The sequence below is a fragment of the Columba livia genome, chromosome 12, assembly GCF_036013475.1.
Source record: "Columba livia isolate bColLiv1 breed racing homer chromosome 12, bColLiv1.pat.W.v2, whole genome shotgun sequence".
NCBI lineage: Eukaryota > Metazoa > Chordata > Aves > Columbiformes > Columbidae > Columba > Columba livia.
This window is the reverse complement of record NC_088613.1, coordinates 3,435,764-3,444,504: the sequence shown is the minus strand read 5'-3', so window position 1 is coordinate 3,444,504 and position 8,741 is coordinate 3,435,764. Positions and strand designations below refer to the sequence as shown.

At 45.3% G+C, this 8,741-nt stretch overlaps 1 long non-coding RNA gene across 1 annotated transcript; it reads right to left on the bottom strand.

Moving 5' to 3' along the window:
- Positions 1-1,266: 1,266 nt before the first annotated feature.
- Positions 1,267-6,564, bottom strand: LOC110355663 (uncharacterized). The gene is made up of 3 exons (XR_010475612.1): positions 6,461-6,564; positions 3,407-3,515; positions 1,267-2,590 (listed from the first exon to the last, which is right to left on the bottom strand). It is a non-coding gene; the product is annotated as an uncharacterized LOC110355663 (long non-coding RNA).
- Between the last annotated feature and the right edge of the window lie 2,177 nt (positions 6,565-8,741).

Sequence of the window (8,741 nt, the reverse complement as noted above, 5' to 3'; positions counted from 1 at the left end):
TTTGGATGGATTTATGGAGAGAATTGAGGCAACCAGGGTGGAGACCATTGCTCTGGCAACCCCCAGATGTTGTTACTGTCTCTCACAAGAGAGGTGAATAGGTTGGTCTGTGGAGTATTTCAGGTTGGCAGGGACCTCCAAAGGTCACCTGTCCAGCTGCCTGCACAAAGCAGGTCTGGCTCTGGCAGGTGGCTCAGGGCCTTGTGCCACTGAATTTACAGCTGCCTCATGTTTTGAAATGTTGGAGTCCTTTCTTCACTCCTATATGGTCACTAGACTGGGTGGAGACTATTAGGGGGTCGTGTGTGTTGTTTGGGCTATGTGATGGCACGATGTGAGACCTCCTGCACGGAGAAATGAAGCTGAGATCTCCTTGTGGAGAAGCCACGGGCAGCACAGAGCCCCCTGCCCACTTTCTCTCGAGCAGGCTGGATTCCTGATGGGGTCTGGGTTAGCCATGTAAGACATTATACCCTTTTCACCAGTAGATCCAGAGGCATGTGCTTTCCCTGTTTGCAGCAGATATTTTAAAAGCACTTCGCAATGATCTTTGGTTCTTCTGCCATCGTGTGGCTGACAGAAGGATGCAGGGCTGGTTATCTGCTGTGCACGGTAAGCTGGATTCCCTTAGTAGTGACAGCTTAATGAATAAAAGGTCTTCTAATAAGGATTGGCTGCGAGCTTTCACCCTTGCCTCAATTCTCTATTAGGGAAAAAGGGGATTTAAAACATTCAGGAAACTCTCTACTCCCTGTGGGACTACTGGGCTATGGGGAAGGGCTCCTCAGCTTGGGCTGGAGGAGTTTGGGATCCCTGTTGCAGTAGAGTTTGGGCTGCAGGGCACTGAGCCTCCAGCAATGGAGCTGTGCAGGGTGTTGCTGTGGAAGGCTAGTGGGAAGGGCACATGCTGTCTTCAGCCACCCTGAAGATGCAGCAGGACTTCAGCTATGCCATACATGGCTACTGCAGAGGGAAGCTGAGTCCTGCCCCACTGGGACTACTACCAACCAGGGTGTTGGAAAGCCAAGTCAAGTGAATTCCTGCTAGCACAGCCCATGGGAGATGCAGGGTAGAGAAAGGCAGAAGGTGTTCTCAGTGTCAAGGTTCTTGCCAGTAATACCAAGTTGGCAATGACTGCACTGTGAACAGGAGCAGATGTGAAAGCACAGAGAACAAGTCCTTAAGGGTGTGATGGGGTCTTATTACTGGTGTCCTAATTTGTGTCATACAAAAGTGATCCATGGTTAAACCATATGGACGCTGGTGTTGATATATGTGTGCATATGTAAATGGATGAAGTCTGTGTAAAAATGCACACGAGCACCTTAGGTCATGTTAGCTGGAGATACTGTGAATATATAGCACTCCTACAAGTCACCCCATCCTGCAGGAGAAGAAAAGGAAGATGGAACCTTCAATTTCCAATATTTATTCATATTATAATAGTGCTACTCATACTGATTTGTGGCAGTGATTTATAGCCTTGCAAATAGAATGTATTATTCTAAGTAGTCAGAGTTATACTTTCATCATGTCTGTAAAAAGAAGGAGAGATTAAGGTGGTACAAGAACATAATTTGTAAAGGGAGTGGGAGGGAGGGAAGGAAACAGCAGGAGGACACTTCCTTCCCCAGCTGTGATGCGCTGAAATGAGAGGAGTGATGCAGCTAGGACATGAATGTGACTGTCAGCTGTTGCCTCTCAGCACTGGCTGCACAGCAGTGTGATCTTCCCAACAAGGACCTGGGTGAAAAGCAGGGGTTGAGGAGCCATGTGAGCTGTCCTTTTGTCTGCTAAGAAGTGAGATTCTTAAATTAACCAAGTGTTGTATTGTCTTTGTTAGCTGTGGCTTTCTCCAGATCTCATTCCCAAGAGCAGAAATGACACAGCATGTTGGTGATGTGGAATTTATGCCCGGCTGTTCCTCAGGAAAGAGCTCCAGGGTGAGGGGAGCACAGGCTGCTGGAGAAGGAGCACAAGAGTGCATCCAAATGTGCTGTGAGAATTATGTGCTTTAAGCCTGCTGCTTTCCTCCCATAACGGTTTACTGATGGGTAATGAATGCAAACTCCAGTGACTGGTTCTTTTGAAGGGCAATCTGAAAAACCAGCCACTTACTCCTTGTGCTCCAGTTGCAGTATCCCCAGATGGTCCCAAACAGCAAGTCAGAACATGGGCAAAGATGAGTTATGGGTTCTTAAACAGCAAGTACCTGCAAGTCCAGAAACGTGCTTGGGCATCTTGGAGCAAAAGGAATCCACGTTCCAGCTTGACTGTGCCAGCTGTTGGTGATGTGGTGAGCATGCCACAGCCTTCTCTTGGTCAGGAAGAAAGGCTCCAACTGCAGCTAAGCACCAACTGCTTTTTGAAGAAAGGCAGCAAAAGCTGCCTGCTGGCCCTGGGGAGAGGAGTTAATTCATCTGGGGAGAACAGCTAGGACACAGGACTCACCTCCTACTTGAGCATGCTTTGCCCGGCACTGTGTGCAAGTTGTCATGCTGGTATCTGCCACAAAAGCGATGCTACGGGTCTGTATTGGTTCTTCCCAACGGAGCAGGTGATCCTCAGCTCTCCTAGGACTCTTCCATCTCTGCGCAAGGAAAACCCATTGCTTCAGAACTTCTGCTGTGCACACATCTCTGCCCTGCACTGCCTGATGGCAACTCTTCCCTACAGAGGTTTTTAGATCCCTTGTACAAATCCTGCCTCACCTCCCCAAAAAGGTTTTATTTTCCCTGCTATGCCTTCATTACTTTCATTACAGATTTCCCAGTTCTCTACATAAAAAAAATGCAGAGAGGAGCAGGAGGGAGAGAGTTAGGAAGAAATTAAATCAGGAGGACTTAAGGCAATTTTCATTGCCTTAACATAAGCACTGTAACAGGGTAATAAGATAGGAAAGTAAGATTTACTAGAAGAGCTACACTCGTAGATGGAGAACCTAGAGAAAACAAATTATTTTTAGCAGACTATTAAGCAAAGTGGATGCAGAGAAGCACAGGACAACAAGGAGCAGCACCAAGGGTAAGGGGTGAGGTAGCTTTCCCATGCTTTGCTTATAGAACAACACCAACACTGATTGAGTCAAGACTGGGTCAGCTGCTGATGAATCCACATTAGCTTGTCTCCTGCCTCTGGGACTTTTCCTAAAGCACTAACTAATCAGAGCAACCAGTCCTTAAACATTAGTTATGGATGTTCCCAGGAAGCACTTTGTGTTTGCCAAGCTGCTCTAACTCACTCCAATGCATGTCACAGCCACCCACCCACCAGCCCTAGTCACTGAGCCTTAGGGGCACCATCTCAGGGCCTCTTGGTGTCGCTGCTGGGATCCCTCATTTCAGCCTCTGGGAAATCAGTGGTTAGGCCCCCAAAGGTAAATAAGTGTTTAGATTTGTTCACTCACCAGTTCAGGGCACTTCTGTATCTTCAGACACTGCTTGTCTGGGGCAGGCTTATGCTCCTTACTGAGGCTTAAAGCTCTTTCTGTCTTCATTGCATCTACGTGGCATTATCTGTGTTGGTACAAGAATTTTGTAAAGAAAAAAGACCAAAAATAGAGCCAGAAAAACATAACTCTTGAGCAAGATTTCCCAAGAGCAGCTCCCTTGCCTATACACATTATTTTTTTGCTTACAACACAAGACCAAGTTTCATCCAGGACAGCATCATTTCAGTAACATGGTTAAGTCTTTCAACAGATGACATCCATGATCCCCCTAAGGACAGAGGCAGACCTGGTCCCATGTTTTCGTCCTTTCTGCACCATGTAACATGCATTTACACCCAGGGTACAGGACAATCTTATCTTATAGAAAGGTTCACAGTCTTGCTGCAGCAGTACTTAGCCAGCCACCAGTGTCCAGCCTGCAACAGCCAAGCTGGACGCAAGCAACTGGGTTCATGACAAAACACAAGGACAGCTGATAATTCCTTTGCCCTGGTCACAACTGAGACATAGCCCAAGACAAGCATTTATATCTAGTGGCTCAATGACAGCTTAAGAAGTTCTTCATATACCAGGTGTCCAAAAGTTTTGTCTTCACTTTTTTCTCCACCCTGATACATCCCTGTCAGAAAAGGAAAACCATGCCTATGCTCCATCTGAAACACCTCAGACCCATCTCATTTACTTCAGCCAGTGATGCGCCATGTCCAGTGTGATGGTACCTCTCTCATAGCCCATGGGGTGAAACTGTGAGCTCAGGTTATCCTAGACCCCAAAGGTAAAATGCACAGGGAGTTCATTATGTTATCCTCTACGGTGTCAGAAATGTGCCTGTTTAACAGGTGCCTCCATTTTTCTGCAAAAGCTGTCCTGCTGACACTGCTATGCAGGGCACGGAGCAGCACATCTCCACAGCTGTGTAGTGATTCACAACTGGCTATGAGTACCCTCATGCTGAGAGGTTTTCACCTTATTCCCACTCCTTCGCCCCCACTCAGTGCATCATCTGTATATATACATGCAGACCTGCTCTGAGTACACAACAGTCTCTGCAGAACTATCTCTGGAAAAAACCTCATTCCCCTGCCTGACAGCCAAAACTGCAAGCTATAAAGAAGATGCATATCCTCCACACACCTATTCCTTTCATCTCACCTCTATGACATTTCTTACTCAGTAGACTGAATAGGCCCATTTTCCTGAGAGCCTCTTTTTCCTGAAACAGAAAGGAAGATACACAGTTCTCCAAACCACACAAAGAACCATAGGTCTCTATGCCTGAACATTTAAGTATTTACACAGACAAGCACTAAAAGCTTCTTCATAACTTCTCCACTCAAGGAGGTGAAGGACAGAAGAGAGATTGTGGACAATGCCTTAGCTTAAAAGCAGATAAACATTTCACCCCAAGGGCACTGCAGCTCCAGAGCCCCTCCCCAGCACTGCACAGACATCAGTGCACAGATCCTGGAGCTTTTCACAGAGCACTTACTGCCACTGTGCTGCAGACAAGAAGCTCAAATCACTTTGCAAATGAAAATCTCAGAACACAGTTTAAAAGCTAAATATATTATCAGGATGATGCTTGACTGTGTTCTTCTAATAAAAAAAAAAAGACTTATGTTATTTGCCCAAAGATTTACACCTTTCAAGTGAGATTTTGATACCTGATGATATCTCTTTTTTCAAGTACCTATGCTATCAATCCCTACATTTGTCATCTTACCCACTCTAAAATCCGAAAGGCTGTATTAAATTAAACTGAGAACCTTTGAATACCCATGCTTAAGTTCAGGTACATGAAGCACAAAAGCCAGCGATGTTGCCCCCCCAGCATCCTTGTGGAATTGCCAGTGCTCAGTAATTCAGCTACTGAAAATGAGGTATAATAATTCACTCCTTCGATTTGCTGAAGGACACAGAGCTAAGGATTGACTCTCCAGCAACCAACCCACAGAACACCATGAAGTATTCTGTAATTCAGCAGCTCACACCAAGAGGGGTCAGTGTCACAGGCTTGGCTAAAGGAGAGCTCTTCCACTGCTCTGTGATCACTGCCTTCAATGGCTTCATTCTCTGACACTGGTGGCCTGAGCCCATTTCCATTTGGAAGTGCAGAAGAGCCATCAGGGCCATCATTAAAGATGCCATCTGCATCCCGTGAGTCTTCAGTTTCACCTTCTTCTCTGCTATATGGCCTTGTGTCCCCAAAATGCCCACTGTCTCTAACGGGAAGCCAAGCAGACAGACACAAATAAATATTGCCCATCTCTCACCCAAGCTCAGCTGACCCAAGCAGCTCAGTAACTGCTTTGCTTCTGAATACCTATCTCTAGTCGTACGACCAAGAGAATCCCTTGCTGTGCAACAGCAAATTTGATGCCTGGTGCTGATATATTTTACTTTATGACATCAATTTCAAAAGCACCCCAAGGTTATCAGCTATCAAAGCAGCTAATATGACAGTGGAGGTTTATCTGAGCATCGCTCCAAGCCATGAGACTGACATCTCATCAATAGAGAAGGGAACTAGGCACCGAAATGCTTCAGATTAAACACCACATCCTTAAAGAGGATGCTAAAAATAGAAAAGCAAACTTGCTCTTTCCAAGATGCACAGCTCCCTTAGTGCTACTGAAAATGCCTTTTTCCCAAAGCCAGGTATCTGCACTGAATTTAAATATGAAAGGGGAATGTGTGTCTCTCATCTACTTTTTAACAGTCACTCAGCAAAGTGATTTAAGGTTCTCAAAAAGGAAAGTGGTCTGAACCAAAAAAAAACCCTTCCAGCTTTCTGAGGGCTTAAAGCAAAGGGTACTAAGCTCCAGAGCATTGGTAAGTGACCCAGGCAGGGGAGCTGAGAGCACCCAAAAGCTTCTCAGGACACCATCAGCAATTTCCTCCCTACCAGAGGCTGTAAATGCAAGTGGAATGAAGCTCATCTTAGATTGGGAACTTACTCAGCATAGTGCCAAAAATACAAATCAAGCATGTCTGAAAACCTGGACCAACCTTTTCCATGTGTTCTTTGCTGCTGATCTTCTTTCAAGGTTGTTTTTCTTGTCTCCTTTCCCAGGGCTTCCTATGGAAAGCTGCTCAGTAGCACGTGAAACTGAAACAGAGAATTGCGGATAAACATAACCAAGAACGGCAGTACTACATAGTTGGTTTTGTGGGTTTTTTTGTTTGTTTGTTTTGTTTTTTGGTAGGAACTTACCTGATTTCTAGCAGCTATTCCTTTTACACTGAAGCACTAGTCTAGGAGCACAGGCTCACACTATCAAGTGACTAAGTTGGCACTTGTCAGCTGAGACAGAATTGCTCTCCACATACACAAGGCTTCCTGTCACTGTAAAGAAAACGCACCAGGCTGGGGTGACAGATACAAAGGCATTTTGCTTGGTAGCTTGAATCTGCACAGTAAATGGCTGATGAGAACAGACCTGGCCCCTCAGAAGTGCAAGAGGGTTTATCTGCCACAGTGGGACTGTGCTTGGCTGGCAGGCAGCTCCTCATTCCCTTTTTCACTTTGGCCAGCAGTTCACTCCCAGGGTATTTGCCCTGATTTCAGTTAATAGCTCAAGTAGGTTCAAGCCAAGGACAGGTAGGCTAGGATCAAGTTTTTTCTATTTTTTAATAAAATATGGTCCAAGAGCATGCATAGGATATTTTACTGCTCTGAAAGTGGATCATGGACTTGTTATGTATTTTGGAAGATGGGACACATTAGCAGAAATTACTTTCACGTAGCACCTCAACTCTCACCTCTGTCTGGAGACGTTCCTCTTGACACAGGTGTTACTGGCTTTGCTCACAAGTTCTGACACACATTTGCTGGTATTATCGTTTAACCGTGGGCAATGGCTAAAACAGTAAACAGTCATTCTCACTTCTCATTCGTCTGGGGGAAGGAAAAGAAAAGGAGGAAAGACTCATGGGTTGAAATAGAAACAAGTTCAACAGAGTAACAATAGAAGAAAAGTGATACAGAACAATATTTAGCTTCTGGAATGTGTGCTCCCAGCAATGTTTGCTAAAGGGCAGACACCATGAGCACAGCAAGTCCAGTAGAAACGTGTAAATCACAGTGGACATAGGGAAGCTGCAGGAATGAGATCCCTTGTACATGGTGGCAACTGAAGAAGGAGGGCCACCCTGGAAAGTTGGAAAGTCCTTTGTCTCCTTGGCAGCAGTCAAGATATCAGTAAGATCTAAATTCTTTTCAAACCAAATCCCAGACACTGAAGCTACTGGAAGAAAACATTAAGTTTATCCCAGGGTGCTATCTCATTATTCTCAAATTAAATCCAAAAAAAAAGGCTGCTAGCTATTAACAAGAAAATTGACTAACTACACGGAAAGTTACCTCAATTCAGCCAAAACAGCACAGCTAGCACAAGAAAAAGTCTTGCTAGACCAACAGCATAGATCTGAAGAAGCTGATGCCCATGGCAGGACAGCAATAAAACATAGGATGGGGTTTATTTTCAGCTAGCACTATCTTCACTTCAGCAGTCCTTACATTTCCTTCACCTGCAAACACAAGTAGCTTTCGGGTTTAGCTTTCACAGCCCCAGGGCCACAGTACTTCAGCAAACAGACCTAAATTTAAGTCAGAGGGTTCCAATTTAAATAATCAAATCACAAACAGCACAGAAAATGCAAAAAAAAAAAAAATTGTTAGTTTGGACCCAAAGTTTGGTCATTACGGTACTAACACAACAACCTCCAGCGGTGCAACATAGCAGGAAGGGCCCAGAGGGTTCAGGAGCCCTCTTCTTAAACAAGTGACCATTTATGGCAGATGGGAGATAATCCAGACACCAAAAAGGTTCCTTTTCCTGGATGAACTGGATACCTTTCCTCTGAAACCACTCAACAAAAATCCCCTCTGCATAATGAAGAAAAAACTACACAGATTTTGACTTCAGACATGCTGATACCAGAGGCAGCCGCCTGAATTGCAGCAAGCATGTTTAGAGCCAGGGCAGTGGTGTCATTACTGCCAGGATGACACAATGCTGCTCCTGCCTATATCTGGGACAGCCGCATGGCAGATATTGGCAGCACCTCATCCTCTGCCGAAGCACAGACCTGGGGAGACTGAACAACATCTCCAATGTCACAAAAACTGATCTCCAAAGAGAAGTCCACATACAGATTACTTCAGCTTGTCTGGCTGTTCCCAAGTTGATTCCAAGAAATTGCAGCAGCACGGATCTCAAAGGGCACTTGCTAAAGTACCTGACGTGGTAGGTCCCACCTTACCATAGTCATTTGGCCTTAACCCTGC